We start from the raw sequence: 26,551 nt of genomic DNA on the forward strand, positions 1-26,551 counted from the left end.
TACATATATAGACTATGAGTGGACTTCATGATCACCCTAAATATTGCTTTATTTTGCTGTGTTTTTTTCTTTTCAACTTATACATAAAATTAATTCCATTTAAATTTTGTTTTTATACAATTGTCTATCACATTTAGCCGCAAAATAACAATCACAAGGTTACCAAAAACAAATTTTACTTGACATATAACTATTATAAATTAGTTTTGAAATGAATAAATTAACAAAGCAGGCAAGAACTTCAAATAATTAGATATAAATCTACATTATTTTTCAAATATCAAGTAATTTATAACCATAAATGCACTTGATAAAAAGAATTGCCAATCAATAAGCCGTGTTTTTGTTAACAACTTATTAGAATAATTACTAAAAACCTTGCGAAAAAAAATTGATCATTCTAGCTGTCCAATAAAAATAAAAAAATCATTATTTTTCAGATAATTTATTTAGCAAAACAAATATTAACATTGTTATTACATGCCTTATTCATTACTATTCCATGTGTATAGATTAAAATAAAAATGCTTTTTTCTGCAAAAAAAAAAAATTCTGTTCCTTTTCTTTTAAAAAAATGATTGACATTTTTCTGCACGACAAAAAATACAATTCATTTTTCCATATATTACAAAAAGTGCTAATGGGACTTTAATAAATCGTGTAATTGCTTACACTTACTTATTTACACTTTTTATTCATCAATTAAGAAAAATCGTTTCTAAATTTTTTAAACTGAATGAGTTTTTTTTAATTTTCTTACGTTTTTCTGCTTAAGCCTGCCGCTTTATAAAATAGCTAGTTTTATAAGATTTTTTTCAAATAATTGAGCTCAACAATAAGCAGTGCACCAAAAAAAAACGGACCACCCAGAATAATTTTTGATCTAATGATCGCATCTTCACGTCCTCGGCTTCAATCTTACAGGTTCGAGGAGTTGACCTTATATAGGCTAATTAATAAGTGCAGACAATATTTTAAGTTAAGGAATCAGACACAAAAACGTATTTTCTCTGAATAAACATACCTTTTTTTTTCTTTTTAACGGATTCTGATTTCCGACCTCCAAAATATAGGGGGTAGCCTCAATCTGTGAAATATGGTCCCAATAGAGAGCGGCCCAAAGTTTGAACCTCGTATTGTCGATTTTAGTTTTTTCGTATTTCGCCATATCTCGAGAACTTTTGAAGCGAATTGAAAACAATTTGTACACAGTTATAAAATTCGGTTGTCCAAATAATTCCATGCAAAAAATAAATTTTGCTAAATACTTATTATTTTGGTTATTAATAATCAAAAAAATTTAAATTGTAAGGTATACGATTTTTTACATCGTTATAAAGTATGTAATTTTACAAGGTAAAATACAAAATTTGAGCAATATTAATTGAATAGTTCTAAAGAAATTGAATTTTTGAAAAGTCGTACATTTTAAATTCGCTTTCTCAGGTTCATCCGATTTCACTCAAATTTTATATTTTGTCATGTAAAACTAGGCAGTTTAAATTGATGTAAAAATGTTTCTTACCTTACAATTCCAAATTTATTCGACTATTAAGAACTAAAATAATAAAAAATGATACATATTCACTAAAATGTATTTTTTGCATGGAATTATCCATGAACAACCGAATTTTATAGTTACGCGCAAAAATGTTTCAATTCGTTTCAAAAGTTCTCACGATATGGCGCTATATGCAAAAAAAGTAAAATTAGCATTAGGGGGTCTATACTTTGGATCGATCTCCTGACAAATTTATGGGATGATATTTCCCAGATTACGGCTACCCCCTATATTTTGTGAGTCAGAAAACCGAATTCGTTGAAAAAAGATTTGTTTATTCAGATAAAGTACGTTTTTGTGCCTGATTTCATCACTTGAAATTGATTTCATTAGTAGTAATTAATTTCATGCAGTAATTAAATTCATTACTGCATTTATTAATTAGCAGGTTTGAGATACCCTCTTAAACCATTAAAATTTAGAGATCAGATCATTGGATCAAAGGTTATTCAAGGTGGTTAGTTTTTTTTTGTTTGGCGCACTAAACATGCTTGAAAAATAATGCACAAGAAACAAAATATTTAGTACAAAAAATATTCATTTTATTTTTCGCAAATTGTTCCTGAAATGGAAGCTTTGGCAGTGAAGGGTGTGTAAGCATAAATATTTTTTCACCTTCAAAAAATCTCTTAAATTTTTCATCCGTCAGAGCAAAATCGTGTTATGCATAAATTAGGTAATAAATATATTAAGCTTTATCTAATTCATTTAATTTATCAAAAGCGTGTTTGACTTACAAAATTTACAACTTGATTGCTTACAATTTACTTTCTACGATGGGTTTATCTCTTCAAAATCGCTTATCATTAATTTTTTTAAACACCCTGTTTGTGAGTTTTGATTCATGAGATTCTCTCTGGACACCTCACACTTCAGAACTATGAGAACATATTTCTTGGCAGGTAATGTTTTGAAAACAAAGACAAAATAGTCATCAATATTTCACACACTTTTAAAATATCTCACGTTGCTTTCCGAAGTTTTAAATAAGGAGAGACGATGAATCATATTGTATACACTGTAAGAAATTTCTCGGAAAAAATGGTTAAATAACAATTTATTTAGTTGTTATTTTACCATTTTCAAACAAAATAGTCAAATAATTATATAAGATGGCAATCAAAGTGTAAACAGTGAAAAAACCGCTTATTAACTGCTATCACCTAATATAGTTAAACAACCTGAATTTTATCGAACTAACGAACTAATGAACTAACGAACTAATGAGTCCACCTAATGAAGCCACATAGTTATTTGCAACTGCGTACATATTACAGCCATGAAGGCTAATCTGTCAATCTCAAAGTCAGCAAAAAAAAAAAAAAAAAAAGACAGTTTGAGTCCCAACGCGGACACCACAATATTGTCTCCATTGCCTTTAACACGTGAAGTGCTTCTAGTGTCCTGCACTTCCCAATTTGTGCCCCGCATTCTCCAATGCCTATTACCTACCAAAAAGATAAGATACAATGTCCTGTTAAGTTTCTATTTTACAGTATTGAAACCATGCTAGTTGTAAATGATTAAAAAATAGTATAGTTTTGTATTCATGGTTTTATAACCATACTAGTTTCAAAATCCTTAAGTTAAGAAATGTTCTTCATCATAAACTTTATGGTAAATTGGATGGACAGACTGCTGTCGGTTATTTTACCGCTATTTTAGAATGAAAATTTTAGCAGTGTACAGTATATATGCAGTCTCCCTTTATATTTAAATATTCTATTGTTACGAAACAATTCTGTGAAACATTTGGTTTCAGTTGATAATGCTATTATTTTTCAAACTTCAAGTAGTAAGTCATTTCTATCAGTTGGTGAAATCATGATGATAGTCATTTCTATCATCATGAGTTTAACAAATGTTTTTAAACCAAATGTACCTAAAAATATTTAAACTTTCTATACAAAACAACATTAGTAAAATGATCCTATCTTATCTTGCAACTGGGAAAGACTTCAAATAAGACTTTGAAAATCAATATAAAATAATTGAGAATGCTAACGTAATTAAATTAATCAATGTACTATAACAACGTTAACACATGAACTGCACAAATTAAATAGTTCATTTTAATATCTATATAATTTAATACTATCTACGTAAATTCTTTTTTATTTAATAATGTTAAGGTATGCACTTTTCTACAATAAACCTCTCAATTGACTTAAAACAATTGTTTTTAACCCTTTGATGCGGAATTTTTATTAAACATATTTTCCATACTTTCTACATTATTACGTATTAATTTAGAAAAACCAAAAATGGTACATTTGGATTTTTTAAAACTCATGTACATAAAATATAGCAAGAAACACTTACTGCGTTAAAGGTAAAATCGTTCAAACACGGCTCATTTCCAAACAATAAATATTTTTAAATTTGCACCTATTTGCCGATATTTAGATCTCAGAGAAACAGATATTCATCATTGAAATTTCATTAGTTTACTAAATCATTGATAATTTTTTTAATATGCATGGAAAAAAGTTGAAGCTCAATTATTTAAATTTTATATCTTGATACAAATATAATTCCGATCATCTAACTAATTTTTCGTTATTATTCAACTGTTTTTTATGATTAAAAATACTAAAAAATATTTTTTGTTTGTATATTTTTTGGTGAGTCAGAAAAAAATATATGAAAGGGACCCTGATGTTCCTTATGCGTCAAAACATTTAAGAACAATTATTAATTTAAAAAAAATGTTTTTTAAAATTATTGTATTTAAGAAGGATAATGAAGCAGAATGTTGCAAACTTCAATTAATACGTCTGTATCAGTTGTAAGAATTTCCAAAAAATTTTTTATGATGTTTTATATATTTTTAAAAAATACTACTTTCAATTCAGAAGGATAACAAAATACTTTTATCTTGTCCTGTCACAGGAAAAAATTCATAGGAAGTTTTCAAAATACACATGGAAAATGAGAATGCTAACGCTTTTAAATTAATCCCTCAATCATTAAATCTTATTGAACCACTCAGTGAAATTTACTTAAAACTAATATTTGCATTGTTCTCTATAAGTTTAACATAGTTCGAAGTTACTATATTAAACCTTCTATTAATTCAAAACATTTTTTTAAATTTATTGAATTTAAGACATTTTTATCAGTTATTATATTTTTATCAGTTATTATATTTTATCAGTTGTTATAGTTTTATCAATTATTATATTTTAATCAATCATTTATATCTGTTTATGATATCCCTCAAGTGTTTATATTATGTTAAATAAATTTTTATAAATGAAATTTTTGATACAAAACAACTACAAAATGTTTTTATCTTATCTTGCAATAGGAAAAAATAATCAATTGAAATTTTCGAAATCGTTTTGAAAAATGAGAGTTCGAAACTTATTAAATTAAATGTTATTGAAACTCAATCATTAAATGGAAAACGCAATCATAAAATGTTATTAAATCAAGCAAATGAAATAGCTTTTTTAATATATGGCATAAAATATCATATATGCAGTTTTCTTTAATGTTCAACAACGTCACAAAGTCTAGACTTTCTACTAATTCTATTTATTCCTTGTTTTTAAAATATTGAATTTAAGAAGGGTATTGATGCCAATATGTTTCACAAGTTAACTAGTAAGTCGTTTGTATTAGTTTGATGACTTTCAGCAAATGTGTTAATGATGTTAAATATATTTTAGCCATAAATGAAACTTTGAATTAAAAAAGAACTACTAAAAGTTTCTGTTTTATCTTGCAGCAAGAAAATGCATCAAATAAAAGTTTAAGAAATCTGAAAGAAAAAAAAGAACGTTATTAAATTAACTGCATAATTAAATATAGCACATTATACGTTATTTAAAACTAATGTTCGTATTTTTCTTCGTAAATTTCAATAATGTTGGAAGTTATCATATCCTACAACAAATCCTTTTATTAATTTGAAGCAATTGTTTCTGAAATATTGAATTTAGGAAGGATTTAAAAGTTCTGTTTCTATTCGTGAGTCATTTATATCGGATTGAGGATTTTCACCAATCGTTTATATGATGTTAAAAAGGGTAAATTTAGAATAGGTGGCCATAGTGTTTCTAAATCGAGATAAAAGTAATGAAATTAATTAGAGAACAAAAAATATTTATGCATATTTTAAATTCTCATACAAGTAGTTTACATATTTTGAGCAAAAAAATGATGGAATATTGAGAACAAAATATGAAGAAAAAAAATTGAAATAAACTTACATGTGGTCATCTCTTCTTATGTCGAGGTGAAAAGGCCGTTCAATTTATTAAAAAAAGTTAAGCTAAAATATGGAAAACTAACACGCTTTGCATAGTTAACCAACAAAAATTTAGGATAAGTTGTAAAGAATGAATTTTATTAATGAAAATAAGTAAAAAGAATCTAATAAACAAAATCTAATATATAGATTTAATTTATCACTTTCGAAAAAAACTTTATCACGTTCTTGGCAAAAGATTTTTAAAGTTTGTTCATGTTTCATTGCATGCACCTTGTCACATCCTATCCAGTCTTCATTTTTAGTTGCGGAAAATTCTTCTTCACTGTTAATACACTGATAGATAAATTTAAAGACTCAGAATATTCAACAAACTCTGAGTCTGTAAAATTGGATAAATTGTAGACTTCTGTCAATTTTATAGGGTTTATTAGATAATATGATAATTCGGTAGAATAAGAATGTAAGTAATATGTATGAATGTTTCTGTACTGTTTATAAAAAATTAAAAAATTGGTTTCAGTATTATAAAAACAAAACTAAGGATTTATTTGTATTGGCTTTCATCTCAAAATTTTAAGATCAATCCAAACAAAAACAATAAAAGAAACCAAAAATGTTTTAACTAGACTTATTAATTTAAAAATATTAAACATCGTATATGAATTTACTAAAATATATATTATTTTTCAGCCTTTTTTACTACATAAGGAACTTACGATCCCTGATATGTCTATACACATGATTAAAAGGTGGTCATTACTACTCTCGCTTTTAAGTGATGTTATATTTCCTGAAATTGAAAATGAGATGGCTGTATTTGTAATGCCATTCCGCCTTTATATTCATTCGCTCTTACACAAAAACAAAGATTGGACTAGGACTATATATGTGCTTTTAAGTTCCATCTAGTTAAAAAAAATATTCTACGCAATGAAAAAGAAACAAAATACCTATGTCACAAAAAATATTTGACCCCTAAAAAAATTTAAAAATTTGCAAAATTTTCACTGTCACAAAAAGCAACGCTTTGTAAAAATTGATAAACAAATTAATTGTTTCCTGTAAAATTGCATCTGCTGCTATATATTAACAAATATTATAATTAACAAACATCAAAACTGTCATACTGGTCATCAAATAATTTAGACATACCCTAAGTTTCTTCATAAATATATACTTTTTTATACAAACCATCAAAAAAATGCTTCGATGTTATCTTGCAAAAGGAAAAAACATCAATTGAAAGTTTACAAAATCTTTACAAAAAAAAAGATGAAAATTCTAACAATATTAAATTAACCACTCAACCATAAAACGTTAATTAATCCCACAAATGGAAAGGATATATTTAAAGGTTCGTTATTAAATACTACTTGAGTGGTTTTATTTAATATTTAACAACGTCAATAGTTACCATATCCCAACAATAAGACTCTCTATTAATTTAAAACAATGGTTTTTAAAATATTGAATTTAAGAAGGATATTGATGCTAATATATTTCAAACTACAACTGGTAAGTCATTTATCTCAGTTTTATGAGACTTTCAACAATTGTTTTTACGATGTTAAAGATATTTTTTCCCATAAATAAAACTTTCCATTCAAAACAACAACAAAATGCTTCTATCTTATCTTGCAGCAGGAAAAGACATCAAATAAAAGTTTGCAAAATCCTCATGAAAAATGAGTATGCTAACTCTTTACTTTTTAGCTCAACTCCCGAAAGTTTTCCAGTTTTTCTCTCCCGGAAGGTTTCCTTGAATTCTGAGATAAAGGGCAAATTTTGGCGATCGCTTTTGGCGACATGCAGGGGCAACCCTACTTCGTCACCCTCTTTTCGGCGCCGGCCGGGATACTCTATACGCCGGTCAGCCCCTCCGGTCGCAGCCCCTGCTTTAAGGCTGTAAGGGGAGATTTCGAAATCTGGAAAAGCTTTCAGTAAGTTGCTTTTCCGGTTTTTATTCTGAATTATTTACTTTTTAGTGTTTATAAGTACATTTTCTATTCCCTTGCGAACATATGATTACTTGTTTCACAGTAGAGGACAATTAGGTTTGATCTCATTGGTTGTTTGTCCCGGGACAGTTGCTATACGGTTTGTGTATTTTTGAAACGTGTTTGTTTTTGGTTTAATTTTATCACTTTATGTTAAAAGAAATATTATATAAAATAAAAATGCAGTTTTTGGAATTGGAAAGGAGTTTTATTGATTATGGCAAATATTTTTTCTTTCAAAAAATTGCCCTAAGCTCATTCTTATACTTAATTCTGTGAATTCAAAAAAATAATTGTCTTGTAAACGAGTAATTGGTTAAGTTTTTTGGTTAAATACCTTTAAAAAGAATGGTTTTTGTTAATATTTTGATAAATTTAAAATGTAGTTTTTTGGCTTTGTGCACAAGTTTTATTAATTAATTAGCACAAATAATTTTAAAAAAAATAATTTATGTTTACACGTGTTTTATTATAACATATAAAGAGCATATTGTTTTGACATGCTCATATTAACTAATTAGGATAGATATGTGTACTCTTATAAGTTTAAAGTATGTTTTTTTGATCTTGTATACGAGATTTTTTTAAAATAATATGGGTATTTGCATATATATTTTTAAAAAAGTTTTATTTAAATTTGTTTCCTTTTTACAATTTAAAAAAAAAGGTTTTTAGTTAATTTATTTGGGAAAAATATTTTAAAAAATTCTTCGATGAGAACGGCATATTTCGTTAAAAAATATTAATTCCTTTAATTCAATATATCCTTTTATTCAATAAATCCATTAATTCAATTTGGATGAATTATATAAGTTTTTATGATGCATTATTTGAATAATACTTATTTAACTTCACTTGTCAACTTCAATTCTCCGATTATGGACAGAACTGCAAATGCAATGCAATATGTAATAAAAAATAACTACAAAGAAATTTCTTCAGATAAAATCAATTTGAAAATAATTTTAGTGTTTTCCATTTTTAAAAACTTCATGCAAAAATTATTGGCAAGTCTAAATAGAAAAAAGAAACAAAAAATAAATAAAAATAGCAGCTTACTTTGAAAATTAGCTTTTTCCCGGAATATTTTTATAAGAACTTTATAGTTTGGTTGGCCTCAATTCAAAATGATGCTTATAATAGTTTACTGTCGGAATGTTTACTTTTCCAGCGACTATATACGTACACCTGTATTATAAGTAAAAATTAGATTAAATTACGCATTAATTAGTATAAAATACTGACGTGCAAATTAAAAAAACAACGTAAGTGCGTAGCGGTTGATTTCGAGAAAAGTGGCCAGATAACTATTTTCTTTCTATTGCTAATGCTCTGAACCCTAAAATAGAATTTTAAAGAAAACTGATAAAAAAACTTAGTTTTTAAAAAAGAAATCAATCTTTTGTAATAGCTCAAATTTGATTTTTTTTTTCTTTGTCACTTACGATGATTTTTCGATCGCACTTCTCGTGTTAGGAGAAGTCTAATCCAGCCCGGATCATTGCTGCAATTGCATTTATTTCAGATTATATCCAATTTTTTTTTAAAAAATAAATAAATCTAAAAATTACAAAAGAAAAGCACAACTTCTCAAAATTCACACACGTAAAAAAAATTTCGTAAAATTAACGACCTGCATTGTAATGACATTCCTGGTAAAAAAAACGAAAAAAAAACATAACATTAATATACACTGTTAGAATTTTTATTCTACAATTATAGTAAAGTAACCGAAGTAGTCTGTCCCTCCAATTAACCGTAAAGTTTACGGTGAAGACCAATTTTTACTTTTAAGGTTTTGAAACCGTTTACATCTAGTATGGTTATAAAAGTATGAATACAAAACTATATGTTTTTTAATTATTTACAACTGGTATGGTTTCAAAACCATAAAAAAGAAATTTAACTGGAGATAGAAGCTTTCTTTAGTTAAAGGGTATTGGGGAGTGCAGAACACTGGAAACTCTTCATAAGTTGAAAGGAAGAGAAGAAATATTGTGGTGTCAACGCTGGGACTCGAACCCCAGTTCTATCGGTCATGAAATTGAAAGATTAGTCCTCTCGGCATGTACGCAGCTGCAAAAAGCTAAGTAGCTTAATTAGGTTGGATAAAACTCTGGTTGCTTAACCGTAGTAGGTGAAAGAAGTTAATAAACGGTTTTTCTAACAATTAACAGTTTAATCACCATCTTATTTATGGTTATTTGATTGTTTTGTTTGAATATGGGGAAATAACAATTGCATAAATTGTTATTTAACCATTTTTATCCACAAACTTTCTAACAATTTACGGTAATTAAATTATTCAGTTGGTTATTTGGCTCATTTAAATCACTCATTTCCAAGTAAATTGGTTCATTTTTTAACTATAATATCGCTACCCTAAACAATAAATCCTTGCAAATTTGCTAAAATTTATAACGTATTGAGCTAAACCATGTTTTTAATTTAGTATCAAGTGACTTATCGTGTAGAAGAACTAGTTTACACTATGAGGCATTAAAACTTAGTTAGACCACTTCGCTAGCCGCAAATTTACACTATTTCATGGTTCATTGGTTCAACAATTTTTAACAATGTAGCTAGCCAACTTTTTTAATCATTTCATGGATAGGAACACACTCTCAAAAATAATGTTCGATATTGAATTATAATATTGATACCGTGAACTATGTTTTGCAGGAGCCTTATTAAAGCCTAAATTTGAACCATGTATCGCGTACCATGAATTGCACAATGTGAAAAGAAATTGTGTATCTTAACACCAGAAATGGTGGCAACTACTTAGCACCATGCGGTGTTTCAATAAGAGTTTCCCAATAAGAAAACCAAAGATGGGATAGTTTTTTGCATAGTTAAGCACCTAAAATAATCTCTTAAACCACAACTTGTTGTAATCTAGCCAACACGATGTTTTTTTTAATTCATTAACACTAAGTTTCTAACTACAGTACGACGTGATGCACATAAATAGCAGTAAAGTTACTTTTGTGATACAATTTAAAGCAAAAATCACAAATTTAGGATAGATATATACGATATTTCTTTAAGTAAAATTAGCTTGTTAATCAAACAGACACACAGCTCAGATAGAATAGTATTATGAATTCATACAAAATCTACGTGAATGGAATAATGAAACGGTAAAATTATATAAAATTATTTTATAGAATCTGCGGATTTATGTGAATCTTATGAGACAAAAACTAAAAACGTACATCCATTCTATAACTGCTTAGATTAGTAGTTTGTCAAATCAATTAAACAAGAAGATTGAGATTGCTAGGTAAATAATAGACAATATTTTTTATCAATCAAAAAAGATGAAGGAAACTTACTTGGTATTAAATAGGCACTAACGATTTTGTCGATTAAACCTGACAAGAAATATAAGCAAACTACCATATTGACAATATCTAGAAATTGCCCAATTATTCATCTTTGAGGCATGGTGGCCCAGGTGATAGAAAGCTTCCCTCCGAATAAGGAAAACCGGATTCGTTTCCTAGCGACGGCTGGTCTATACGAATTCCGCACCCGGCTCGCCCCGACCACAGTGATGACGTAATATATTTTTAGTGGAAGACAGATCATAGGTTAGAGTCCCCTTACCGTCGGGCTAACCATGGGTCGTTTTCATGGTTTTCTTCTCCATGTAAAGCAAATGCGGGGTATTTCCATCAAAAAGTTCTCCACGAAGGTGAATTTCTCCCATTACTTGATCCAGGAGCTCCGTTGTCTTCTAGATGGCGTTCAAAATTACAAGGCTACGAATTTGAACATTGATAGCTGTAAACCCAAAATTAGGTTTGTTCTTCGACGGTTATAAAATTACTCGCCTTTAAGCTCCTAACAATGGTCCAAAAGCATTTCTTATACACAATAAACATTCCTTACCATCATTTCACACATGAATTTAGTTAAACAGTTTAAATATACACTGATTATTCGCTAAATTTACGAAGCTCAAAAAAAAACTCAACATTCTTTACGAACAGATTAGTGCAAGCTTTATAAATTATTTGTATTAAGATTTAACTACACACTTTAAGGCGTGTAAAAATGCTTAATTCGGTATTTTCTTGAAATAAAGTAATCATCTACACAATTTTTTGAGTCTCTCAACACTGAATTCGGAGAGATGTTACAGCATATTTTTTTACAGTTTACGATGCGTGTGAGGCACGATAATTCATTCAGATTTATTTTAAGAGGATAAAAATTAATCAATGATACAGTTTAATATGCTTCAAAATTCCTATTAGTGCCTTTTTACCGTTGTTTTACCACAATGTTGACGTAAAATATCCTTATTGGTACACGGAACATGGGTTAGAACCCCCTTGCCGTCAGTCTAACCGTGGGAGTTGTTCCTGGTTTTCCTCTCCCTCTAGTTCCCCTGTCTTCCGGATTAGGTTCAAAATTACTAGGCTACGGAGTTGAACATCAGAAGTCATAATCCCAAAATAGGGTTAGTTGTTTAACGACAGTTATAATTATAATATTTGCGCATTTACATGTGCTATGATCATTGTTACTTAATATTTCGAATGTCAGAAGTTAAAGTGAGTCACAGATAGTATACTTATAAAGGGCTTAAAGCAATGTAGCAGTTTTTTTCTCCAAAATATGATAATTACTATAACTGTTCCTTACTATAAATTCAGGATTTAGGATTGCTCAATTTCCGTTAAATATCAGCTTAATACACATTGAGATATCTTACATGAAAAGCATTATGTTTTTCTCCGAGCAATGCTCTCTTGAATTATATGAAAACATCTATTTATTGGCTCAATTTATTGGATATTGTTCTATTTTATTGACTCAAGTCCTAAATATAAATATTTTACTGATTAATTAATGTTTATGTTTTTTGAGGAATTAACGTTATCTAAAATCTTGTTGTGACAATCGTTTGGCATAAGCGATGCATCGTAGGCCAGTTATTTTGAGCTATAACACATCTATATGAGAAAAGTATGGTCAAAACTACCAGAATATGGTAAAACTTGCAGCATTTCTGACTCTATGAGAACAAAAAGCTTTGTAATCTTTGCTGAAGCACTTATAATTATTTCGAAAAAATTAACAATTAAATATGGTTCTAAAATGTGTGCTAAAATTTGGTAAATGTGTTAAGATTTGGCAGTTTTATCACCTTAGCGCGTGGAATAAAAGCATTTTTTTCGGTTACATTTCAGTTTTGTATTTTTATAAAATGTGTGGTATGAAGAAATGTAATTTTGAAAACCAGAATAGTTGGTAAACCGTTACCAAATGAACGGAAAAATTACCAAATGAATGCCTTAAATTTGTTTCATTTTCGGTTTTATAAAATAAAATTATGTTGTTTTTTTAATAGAAATCTCATTACAACACAGTGAGATAATTTTACGATAATATTCTATTATTCCATTTATTTATTGAAAATTAAAGTTTTTCATTTCAAGGCTTTGTTAGACCGAAAAACAATTTAGAGCAAATATGCAGTTAAGTTGAATTCTTATAACCGTTAAAAATGAAAATGCTTTTCTTCGATAGAAATATGCAAAACTATATAAAATAAACACATTTTATTTAAAAAACGGATATTTCCCTAACCATCAACTATTGTGCAGCTTTCGAGTGACGTAAATAAAATATCTACCTACCTAGAATACAACCAATAAAATTTTTTTTGAAACACTATCCGTTTTAGATGACAATCTATAGAAAAATAATGTGTTTTTTTTTTCTTTTTTTTTACTGAAAAGTACTGATTTTCAAATCTCCAAATATGCAATTTTGTTTCCATTGTTGAAAAAAAATTTAATTACAAATTTATACATGCGTTACTTTGTTTTTGTAGTTAAAAACAAACTTGAAGGGTTGCCTTGTTTAAAATATGCATGTTTATTATTAAAATAATGTTACAAAATAGCTATTTAGGTTTTTCTATTAAAAGCGATACGTTATTATGAAAAAAAGCAACCTTTTCAAATGTGTTACGTTGTTTATGAAAGTATAAACGCTTAATTGAAACTTTTAAAAGGCACAAGTTTGTTTCTGTTATTTTAATATTTACTATTGATCTCTTAAATAATTCATAAGTTCAATTAAATTTGTTTTATAAATATTGCTACTTTGATTTCGCTGCATATAATAAGTGACTAATAAGATATCTATCTTATTCTAGCTTTGCTCTTTTAATCTTCTTTAATGTCAAAATAACACTTTTTGAGATATGGAGCAATACTAAAATAATGTGATATTGAATATATCCTGATATCAAAAGATAAACGAAACGTAGGGAATCTTAAATAATAACAAATAAACACGCATATATTTTTATAGTATAATGTGACACTAAAAAAGATGAAATATTTGAAAATTCAAAAAAGTCTTAATCTGTTTTTTATAATACAGTAAAATATTAAAACTATCAAGAACGATTTGTATGAAATTATTTCCATTCACCTTTTATCCGCTTATGAAGTTCAATTTTTAAAACTTAAATTTTAATATAAGCTTTTGCTATAAATTTTTATAACAAATTTTTACAATAGATGCCAGATTGGTTTTAAATTTTCAACTGCTGCGTATCGAACTAAATAAAGTTCTTCTAAAATTTATATTTCAAGCTTGTAAAATTTATGTATGTGGTGAATGATAATCATAGTTAAAATTAATTCTCTGCCTGTCTATTTACTATTTTATAACACAACAATCGGATAAATTCTTATTGCCCATTTTTTTCCAATACGTAATGTAATAGAATAAAGTTTTCCTAAACATTGATTATAATAATAAAATAAAGTTTATTACTGTATTATTTGCCTGACTCTTTGCAATTTTAAAGCATACAGTGAAAAAAAAGTATGGTCAAAACTACCAGAACATGGTAAAATTTATTATGTTTTTCACATCATGGGAACGCCAAAAAGCACTGTAGTTTTTACCGCACTTATGCAATGATTTAGGAAAAATTAACAATAAAATGTGGCTTCATAATAGGCGATAACATTAGCTAAATTATATTATTATTCTAAATTATATTATTATTCTAAATTTTATTATTATTCTAAATTATATTATTATTCTACTTATAATATTCTCAAATATAGTCAGTTTCATTACACTAGATGAAAAGCTGAGCTATGCATAATAAGCCAAATGCTTTAACTATTTGCAGTATTATTTTATCTAAGCAACCACAAATGACAATAGTTTATGAACTACAAATAAACTTAGTCATTTGCGGTAATTTTTTCATTTGGAAAAAATGAAACATTTACATTTGAAAAGGATTTTTGAAAGCATTGCGTGATAAATACGTTTCACGCTCCCCATGAATTGCAAATATGTTAAAGATTTAATGTTAGTTTTTTTACTAGCTTAAATATGCAATTTTCTTTTAATTTAGTTAACTCTAAGTACTCTTTAGTTTACTCTTTTAATCTAGTTTACTAGCCTAACCGTTATTATATAAACACCAAAAATAATTTAATGTTCTTTTGGGAAGTAGCAACATAACTATTATTTCTCTCTAGAGAAAACAATCACAAGCGCAGTTGCTGTTGCTGTTTTAGACGTTCAACTTAACATTATATTTTGTTTCACTGTACAAAAACTATTCGATTTAGGAAATCTGAATTACGAAAGTTTGTTGAATAATATGCAAGGAAAATGGGGAATAAAAATAAAATTCAAGAGTTAATTAGAGAATTATTAACTATTAAATGCGTAGTAAAAAATTCCACGTAAGCCACTCAACAGATTTCAGAAATTACGTAGTTGAAATGTGACACACTGAGGGAGCCATTTTTTTTTATTAACTTAATATGAAATTTCAATTTGATAAAAAGTTATTGAAAGTTCACATGTTTTTTTGTGAATAGTTTTTAAGTGTTTTTTTAAGTGTTATAACAATTTTTTTGTTATTACTATATTCAGTTTTATTATTTTGCTATACATTAATCTAGAAAACTTTATTCCCTCTAACGAGATCTTTAGTTTATGAATTCACGCTAGAGTTGATTTGAATGGCAATAAAAAATAGAGATAGGGGCCAAATATTGCCAGATATAAATTTCAATATTTATGTAGAAACTTTTCTGATGTTCTTCATATGAAAATTTCTATATTGATGTTAAGATTTTTAAAATTTATAAACAAAAAATAAACTTAATGCAAGAATGATAAAAACCTCTCTTGTTTATTTCTGAATAAATTTTAAAATTTATTCAGACTTATACTCTCGAAAAAAAGTAGCTTGATTTTGAACCAGTCGTGTTTGTCTGTGAACCATTCAAACTGATTCGCAGACCCCGCGCGAATAATTTTGAAGAAGGATGCGAGCCTCAATAGTTCAGGGGATAGAGCATTCGCCTTCCAAAGAGGTGAATCGGTTTCGAATCCCAGTCGATACGAATTCCGCATCCGGCTTGCCTCAACCACAGTGCTGATGTAAAATATCTTCAGGGGTTGACGGAACATGGGTTAGAGTCTCCTTGCCGTTAGGCTAACCGTTGGAAGGTTTCATGGTTTTCCTCTCCATGTAACGCAAATGAGGGTTAGTTCCATCAAAAAGTGCACCACAAAGGCAAATTTCTCCCAATACTTAATCCAGGAGTTCCCTTGTCTTCTAGATTGGGTCCAAAATTACAAGGCTACGTAGTTGACCATTAGTATTCGTAAACCCAAAAATTGGGTCAGCTGTTCAACGACGGTTATAAAATATAAAATATTATAAAATATAAAATAATATAAAATAATACAAATTATGAAATAAAATAAATATAATAATTCGAGCCTATTTTGGAAGGACTCTAAACATGTTCTCTAAAGGTCTTCTAAACATGTCCTTTAAAGGTACTCTTATTATGTATGAACATCATTGTTCAGTACTATCAGATAAGTATGGTTCTTTGCTATAGTGGTTGATTTAGTGTAGAATACGACAGAAAGGGGAGGGGCTGAAGAACAAATTTCTTGGCTATTCCTCTTTCTCCATAGGGTATAATTTTAATGAATCTTTGAAGATTTTGCAATTAATATTATTTCTCAAGAGCACTTCAAACACAATTTATCAAACATTATTCAAACTGCGTTGCCAAGAGCACTTAGACCAAACAAACCTAGAATGCTGAAAATCTGCCATTTGCATTCCTAAAATATTAATTTGAATTTTATGTACCCCAAAAAGTAAATAAACTAAAGCAGTATTGTTCAATGTTATAACATAAGCATGATTCTCTGATGCAACTGTAAGCGTTAGAAGATTCGGTGTCTTTAGAGTAGATATACGACCGCTAAGGGTAAATGCTGTTGGTGCCGCGAAATTCTGGTTCTTGATTATTTCACTGCCTTCCTTTCGAATACTTGGATAATTCCTTGAAGCTTATGTTTAATTAATATTTATTAAGGGCATTCTAAGCATATTTGCTGTGATCGCAGCTCTAAAGTGAAGTAAATATAGAATTAATATCTCGTTTTTTATACATAAATTTTGCTTACAAATTTTAGGTTACTATTGCGTTTCACATTTAACCTTTAGGTGCAAAGCTTTTATGAAGCATTATTTTCATACTTTTTTCATTATTTTGCATTATTATTTTTATTTTATTACTTTGCATTATTATTTTTTATTTTATTATTTTGCACATATATACATAGAGGCTAAGTGGCGCAGTTGGTTTGTCGTCGGCCTTCTGAGCTCGGGTCTGCGGGTTAGATCCCAGGCCCAGACACCGGATTTTTGGAATGCAGAATATCCTCAGCGGCCATGTCGTATGATTATGCGGCATGTAAAAGATCCCTGGAGTGTCTTATTGGCTCTTGGCATTTCCGGCAAAATTAAATCCCTAGTAGGGGAGAGTGGGGTCAATTGTAACAGGGTACGATTGTAACAGAGCAAAAATTTCGAGTGTCGGGTTCTAGATTTGGTTCCTAGGTGGCGCACAAGGTGTATTTAATAAATCTACATGTACGCCCCTGATGGCAACCATTTTTATGTACTTTTGAAAGAGTTACATCACAAAAGATATTTTCACGCCACGCAAGTACTTTTTTTGGTATTAGAATATTATATCGTAACAAAGTAATTTTGTTTAAACAAATAAAAATTAGTAACCGAATATGTAAGTGGACACTTCAATTAATATTTCAATAAAAAAAAAGATTAGTTTTGCTAATTAACTAGCATTGTTTTTAACAAATGAAGCTGAAATGGCGTCTTGGGGACAATTGTAACAATAAGTAAAGGGACGATTGTAACAGCTGAAAATAAATAATCTTATGTTTACAAACCATTACTTAACTCTTTAAGAACCACCAATAGTTTCTTATATCATTTATATTATGCTGCATGTGCATTATTTTATTTGTCACCTTTCACAGCATAAATTAAAATTTATAACCCCTTAAAGTTAAAAGTTTAACCCTTTAGGTTTCTGCTCATTATTATTTTTACTCCTAAAATATCACTACTATTTTGATCAATAAAAAAATATATCACAACTATGATCATATGTATAATTAACTATGTTTTGTTGAATTTATGAACTGTTACAATTGACCCCGTAAGTGGGGACAATTGTAAAAACTGCGCGACTGTCAAAAATTGTTAATAACTAATATAATAATATTTAAAATCAGGTTTTTATTTTTTTTCTAGTAGAGGATAGTCTACTTTACTCGTCTGTCAATTAATACTAATAATATATTGGATTTTTTGTTAGTTAAAAATAGTTAAGTAAAAAATTTTACAATTGACCCCACTCTCCCCTACACTTTAGCATCCAAATAGAGTCTCGGTGCTGCCTTCTAGTGTGACAGAAACTAGACGTCCAAATCAACATGACCAACGGTATCTCACCCATTGTGGTGGTCCTGAAAGAGTGGATACCACCTCTGGAGAATGCACTAGGTTTGCTCATCTGCAAAACCGATTGTGCAGCTCATTGGAAATAAAAATTTTAAAAAAAATTATATATATATATATAAATATACATATATACATAAAGTCGCCGTCGTCCCACTGAGTCAGAGGGTTAAAGATTGAAAACGTCAGTAATTCTGTCTAAGTATCAGATATTTCATTAATTTTATTTCGAAATCCTTTCCATAAATCTTTTTTCATCGTGATTTACGTTTTTGTATTGCTCCATTTCTTTTTGAAGTGAAAAATGTTTCAATTAATTAGAATTATTATTCTTATGATTATAGTTGTATAATTTTAGTATATAATCTCACAAATACGCATTTTCCACTAGTATATCTAGGAAATAATGCGTGATGTTTGATGCTGCTATGAAGGTTGTGTCTTATGGAATGCTAAAACTGTAAATGCAATTAAAATATATCTCAACGATTAAAATTACGTTTTCGTTATACATCCTTAAATTTTAATTCAATTGGATAAAAACTGAGCGATAAAATTCAGGAGTTGATAAAGAGCTGTATAAACGTTGTGATAGCATACTCCTTTCATATACGAGTTAATATAAAGAGTTTTATTTCAAACTTTCCTCCTTTTTAAAAAATTTAACTGAATATGTATACTGGTCATATAGTAAAAAATAAAAAATAAATCCATTATGACATGTTTATCTCTTTAATATTCAAAACTTTTCTTGCATAAATTTTTAATTAAGTTTTTAATTATTTTTGTAAAACGTCATTTCATTTATTTATTTTTTTTTTTCGAAAGAAAAATTATGAACGAACCATTTTGAAAGCAGATAATGAAAATAGCGCTATTAGCCAAGCTATTCTTCAAAATAAACTCGGATATTATTTTGCTGGTTTTTTACTGAAGATAATTAAATCCGAAGATCATAAAACCCCTTTTCCTGATTCTGCGGGAAAATAGCCTTTTCGAACTTCGACCTTTCTTCGATTTTTCTTTCATTAAACTTGCTGTACACATTTATTGCTTAGAACAAAGGGTGTAAAATATTAAAAGTTCACTAGGCGGAAAATTATAGAGACGTTTTAAACTTTATACTATTATTTTACGCCTGAATCTAACCAACTAACTTTTAGTTGCGCCATAAATTTCTACTCAAACATAGTTCTCTTTTGAATCCGGAACTTATGGCCAGATTATTTTTTTTTGGCTGAGATTTAAGCTTTATTTAAAAGAACAAGCTTCATCAACATTAAGAGAAGAGAAAAAACTTAAAATGGATGAATAATCTTTCTGTAAGAAAATGTTTAAGCGTCACAACGGTTTAGACTGTTCAACTTTAGGTGACATTTTGCTTTGCTTTGCAAAGACTGTACGAATTGGAAATTTACTATTATAAACGTATGCATTACTATTATAAAATGTACAGAACGATGAAACGAAAAAAAATTTAACGTTCGATAAGTAGTTCGAAAATTATTTATTTAACCTGTTGTAAAAAATACCATCCGGGATGCTCTGCGGGTCACAGAAATGCAACTACAGAATTGAAATTTATCTGCTGAAAGGGATATTTTTTTATTTATGAGCTTAATACGGGAACTTCCAATTTACTCAAAAAATATTGCAGTTTGTAAAAAAACTCAAGAATGATTAAAGCCCTTTTTAATTTGAACTTCTATATGTATAACAAAAAAAAAATTATATATATATATATATATATATATATATATATATATATATATATATATATATATATATATATATATATATATATATATATATATATATATATATATATATATATATATATATATATATATATATAATTTTTTTTTTTATCTCGGTCATGTTTTGGGAGGTGATTCTCCCGAAACATGACAATTCGGACCAAAAAATTTCTTCAAATTTAAAGTCTTCAAAATAATCTAAAAATTTTTTTGTATACTTCTTTGGCTACACTTATGAATATTTTACAGACAGCAGTGTAGTTTATTGACATTTGCTCGAGAAAAAAAATAAAATAGAAATTCACCAAATCTTGAATGCCACCTTGAAAATGACATATAACCTTAGAAGTTTAAAAAACATTCATTTTAAGTTAATAGTAAGTAACTCAACTTAAGCCTTTATGTTAGATGGACCATAAATTGCTTAAATTAATTCTTTTTATCCACTCTAGAAAGAAACAAAAAAAATTTTGTTGCTGATATGTACAGAATAAAATTGTGTATAATAATCAATCATTAAATAAATAAATAACTTTGATTACATCCAAGCATATTACAATCATGCATAAACTTGGTAGTTATTAGGTTAATATTTGCTTCTCTCTTTACAGTATTAGCAGTTAAAAAGAATCTCTGGTAACACTTCAATGTCCTTCAATGTCCTACATAACTAAACTCAATTTAAATTTTCAATTTAACGTCAAAACCTTTGCATCATATTTTTAATTGTTCTTCCATACTGGCTAAACTCTACAACATGCATGACCTAAACTATATAGACTATCAACTGCTCCATTCGTCAAAGCTCTTTGACATTGCCATAACTGTTTTGGACGCCTCTGCACTACTTGAACAAGATAACGATAGCAATTTTTAAAATTAAAAAAAACAGCAGTTTAGATGTAAATTAAATACATAATTATACTCAATTTAAATTTTCAATTTAACGCCAAACCTTTATGCTCAGTGTTTGAAAAAATCCTATACAATTTGTTGACCTAAAATGCTACTTTGAAACGGAGCCATCATTTATACATAAAGTCGCCGCAAAGGGAGATAAGATCCCTGACACTTTGATTTCCCAATGTATCACCTGAAGGAGATAAGTGAGAGAAGGCAATCGATCATGATCAGGCAACCCTTTCCTTTGCACTTGTCTGACGCATGGCATCAACTATTTAAAAATTAGAACATTTTTTTTCGTTCTTTTCGAAAAAGCATGTTTTAGAAGAAAAAAAAAACGATTCCAATGTTTAGAAAAAAGAATACTTTCTTTTAGAAGTACCTATTAAAAATACAAGAAGCACAAAAATAGTTTTTGGTAAACAAAATTACAAAAGAAGACAAAAAAATGCAGTACTTTTGTAATAATATTAAAAGTGATAAAACGCAAAGCCGTTAAGGATCATCTTCTATTTTTAATTGTTTTCAATGTTAGGGCTTGATTGGACTCTTGTAACATTTCTTTGAAATACTGGAACATATATAGGCTGATGAAGGTGTCTAATACTTAATCTGAAGTAAACTGTTTTGTTTCGGAAGGAACTGTTAAAAATGCAAATTACGTTATGATAAATATTTCATGTTAATAAAATTAAGATCAGAAATAGAAAATTTAGTACAATTTTATTACTGTAATATTAATGGAAATGATAAAAACTAGTTGCATGGGGCAGAAATTTGTATATACAATTTGTATATACATATATTGTCTGCTGATAATCAAGCTGATTGTTTGTTTGCATATAGTTCTAAAGCCGAAAAAAAACTGTAGAACAGTAGAATAGGTATATATATATATATATATATATATATATATATATATATATATATATATATATATATATATATATATATATATATATATATATATATATATATATATTCCATTTTGAATCGATGCCCTATTCTATTGAATTAGCAGATGAACGGGAATGTCGGTTGTATAAGCTTTTTTGCTCTAATCTAAAAAAATTTTTCATCTGAAAATTATAAAAGCTGCATTTTACTGCTCGGCAATCACGAAACTCAATCCAGTTGCCATCAAGCTCAATCAAGTTTATTGAGACCTGTGGCTCATCTTGTAATTGACAGACTATACATCAAATGTTTCATTTTAAGAGATTTAAGAGGTAGGAGAGAAAGCTTTTAACACTTTTAATAATAATAAATAAATAAAAAATTGAGTCGTATCGACAAATAAGAAAACATGGGATAAATTAAAATTCAAAATGTAGAGAAAACATGGGAAAAATTACAGAACAATGAAAAAAAAGGGAGGGGGGGGGAAAGAAAAATGATAATAAAAATAACAAGAAAAAAAATCCGAAAAAAAGAGGAAAAAATAATAAAATTCCGGAAAATAAAATAAAGGATAGAATCTTTGCATCAGCTCGCACTATTATATCCGCATAAGGGAGTTCTTTCTCATATTGTATCAATATAGCCGAAGCAAAATATTTCAATACAATAGTGTGAGGAGCACTCAAGAAAATTTTAACAAAAAAATTACAACAAATAAAATAGAGCACAATAAGTAAAAATATCACATAAAAACAGAAAATAAAATGTAAAGAAAAAACAGAATAAAACATGAAATGAAATCTATAAAGCGAGTAGCGAATTCAAATGAATTTACATGAACGGGAAGTTTTTCAAGAATGTTTTAAAATATTTTCGTAACAAGATTGCCAGATTTCAAATTATGAAACCAAAAGAGCAAATTGAGGTAAAAGTGTAAATAGAGGGATTTGTATTAAAGAGTGTTCTTACTACAGTATTGAAGTGCGTTTGATTTGCTAGTTACCAAGGATGGACTCGAAATATTGCTCGCAAGGTAATATTATACTGGAAAATTTAAAGAAGTTGACAATTAATAATTCGTGAAAATTAACATTTATTTAAGAAAAAAATAATAAAAGAGAAAAGAGAGAGAGAAACAGAGAATAGAGAGAGGAACATGAATTGCCTGTTTTGCACATAATTTTAGCCACGGATCTGCCCGAAAAGGATTTGCACATGGTGAAAATTTTATAAATTAACAAAGAGATTTTTTAGTAAATTTATTTACAATAATATACAATTAATTCAATGATTTTATACAGAATTTAATTACTTTAGTTGGGTATCCATTGTTTTTTATTAAATTTTGAAAGAGTTTATCTATTTGCTACTTGGATAAATGAATATTACTACATATTTTTTTAATTCTATTCATTTCATTAAAAGTGGAATTTTAATATATGTTCCTAGAAATAATAGAATTCCAAGTAATTAGTTTATCTATATTAAAATTAAAATCATTTCTTTTATCGTATAAATCAGCAAGGCAGATAATTTCTTCCTTTATAATACCCAAATCCAAAATATTTGAATTAATATTGTTATCATGATAGCGAAGCAAGATTAATTCCTCGGAGTAAATATTATTTAATAAAGTAATATAATCTTGAAAATTAAAGATAAATAAATCATCAATAAACCTAAAAACAAACTTAATATTAAGAGTATAATTTGTTTCATAATAGTAATGCAGAAATAAGTTAGATAAGAGAGATAAATAATTAGATCCTTGTGGTATTCCATTAATTTGAGGGAAAATATCCTATCCATTGCAAAGATAATTATTTAAAAGACAAAAATTAATCAGAATTTCTCAATAATCAAAATTGCAATAAAGGATATTTTTAAAATCATACTAATAATTCGAAAGGACATCTTTTAGTTTAGAAAGGGGAATGCTATTGAAAAGATCCTGTAAATCAAAAGTCGCAATAGAATTAATTTTATTATGTTTAATGAATTCTAAAATCGGTTGATTATTAGTAATAATCCAAAAAAAATTCTTCTTTAATAATATTGTTACTAATTTTATTTAAGTAGTTAGAGAAAATAGTGCCAGGTTTAGTTAGGTAAGTAATAGATCCGCATGTGATTGTTCTAAGTTTTATTGGAATTTTATGAAATTTAGGACTGATAATTAAGTAAGGAAATTCTACATTGCTAATTTTAATTTTTAACCTCTTATATAAAGATAAAATATTTTTAATGACAATAGTATTATTTAAATTTCTAAGCTTAAAATTTTTACTAATTTTTTATTCCGTATTTAAAAGTTCAACATAGAATTTTTTACAGAAGATTGCATAATTATTGTTAGCTTTGTTCATGAGAGTAATTACAAAATTTTTTTGAAGTTGCTTAATTGATTGAACAATTTTAGAAAAATTTGTTGAATTGTTGCTGTTATTTAAATTATCCTTATTATTGAAAACAAAGTTTTTAAAGTAATAATTAACACCCCATTTCCCTTCTGTTAGCATACCTAGTATTATATGTATCTATATCTATCCATCTATCTATCTATCTATCTATATATATATATATATATATATATATATATATATATATATATATATATATATATATATATATATATATATATATATATATATATATATATATATATATATATATATATATATATATATATATATATATATATATATATATATATATATATATTAAAAGCTTACAGATAATCGTTAATGTACAGGGTAACAAAAAATTATAGGGATCACTTTTGTGGTTATCTACCACTAAAGTTTTAAAACCTTTTTACATATATAGCATACTAATCTAAAGCTCTACTATTTGACTTTCAATTGTAATACTATTTCATAAAATTACAAAAATGCTTTTGAAGAAATTTGACAAAAAGCTAATTGGTCAAGTACAAGCATTTTTAGAACTTCGATGGAGCCACAAGATTATAGAAACCCATTTTAAAAAGAAAGGTATTGCGATTTCACTCAGCCATATCAGTCGCATCAAGAATTCAAAACTTGGATCGATGCAAAATAATGCAAAACCAAAAAGAAGTGGACGGTCAAGCAAATTGAAGAAATCAGATTTGCAGAAGCTTGATAAGATGATATATATATATATATATATATATATATATATATATATATATATATATATATATATATATATATATATATATATATATATATATATATATATATATATATATATATATATATATATATATATATATATATATATATATATATATATAGTAATTGTTTAATTTTTGCAATTGTTTTCAACGTTATTAACATTTTATGAAAGTTACTATTTCAAATTTTACTAAATCACCTAACCTTTACTTAAACCTAACTTTAACAACAAAACGAGACGTCTAAGACTACATCAGAATTTTAAAGATTTCTTTTAGAAGCATATTAAAAATAAGAACAGCGGTGTCGCAAATATTTTATGACAGTGACAGTACGTGCTGGGACTTATAAATTTAGAAGAGCAGCATTTGGTAACGGTAGGTGCTTAATTCTCATTTATTATTATTATTTTAATTTTTTGTTACTCTATTTGAAGTTGCATGCTGAAAAGAAGTTATTAAGGACCGATTTGTAAGGGTAATTGCATAGAGAGTAAAAATAACAAACATAGTTATAGAGCATGCAATTGCTTTCGTGCTGGCATGCTTTTAGCATCTAAATACAGCTTTTAACTGTTATGTCATTTAACTATTTTTTGATGTCCCTAATTTGTATTGCATTTATTTTCAGACAATGCTATATTTACTTCTCTGGTAATTTGAAAATTTCAGTTAATTATCTGTGAAAGAAAAATAGTTTTTAAAATGTAACGAATTTTTTAAAGTGATTGTATAAACTAAAACACCGTTAAAAAATTCCTGTAAATTTTACCGTTTATGACAGGCAACTGGGTTAGTTTCGCAAAACTGTAAAATTTATGAAATAAATCTCATAACCTTAATCTGCTTTTTAACAAAAATAGTTTTTTTAGTCTATTCAGATTGATTTTTTTCCCACAACATAGCACTTTTTAACAATCAAAATAAATCTGTGGCCTTAATAGACTTTTAGACAATAGAGAATATTTTATTCGGCAGAGAATATTTCATTTTTATTAACAAGTCATCGCTGGGATTCAAAATTATTTAACTGATGTCTGTAATCTGTTGTCTCAGTTCACTTTGTCTATCTGTTGACTTTTAGCTGACGGTTGTTACGATTTTCTGCCTGACCAGAAGAGGGCATTGTAATCACTCACAATAATTCTGTAATCACTTATGTGGCAGGCAATGGTTTGAACTGGGTGTCTCGT

General features: G+C 27.6%; 1 protein-coding gene across 2 annotated transcripts in view; it reads left to right on the plus strand.

The window, feature by feature from the left end:
- Positions 1-7,621: 7,621 nt before the first annotated feature.
- Positions 7,622-26,551, plus strand: part of LOC107457341 (sodium/potassium/calcium exchanger 2-like) — an 86,269-nt gene continuing 67,339 nt past the window's right edge. For both annotated transcript variants that reach the window (XM_043042568.3, XM_087168354.1), the window contains exon 1: positions 7,622-7,720. The gene's annotated coding sequence lies outside the window, so the exon portion shown is untranslated. The remainder of the gene's footprint in view (positions 7,721-26,551) is intronic.

Source organism: Parasteatoda tepidariorum, chromosome 7 (assembly GCF_982258835.1).
Source record: "Parasteatoda tepidariorum strain Cologne lab strain chromosome 7, Ptep-v5.0, whole genome shotgun sequence".
NCBI lineage: Eukaryota > Metazoa > Arthropoda > Arachnida > Araneae > Theridiidae > Parasteatoda > Parasteatoda tepidariorum.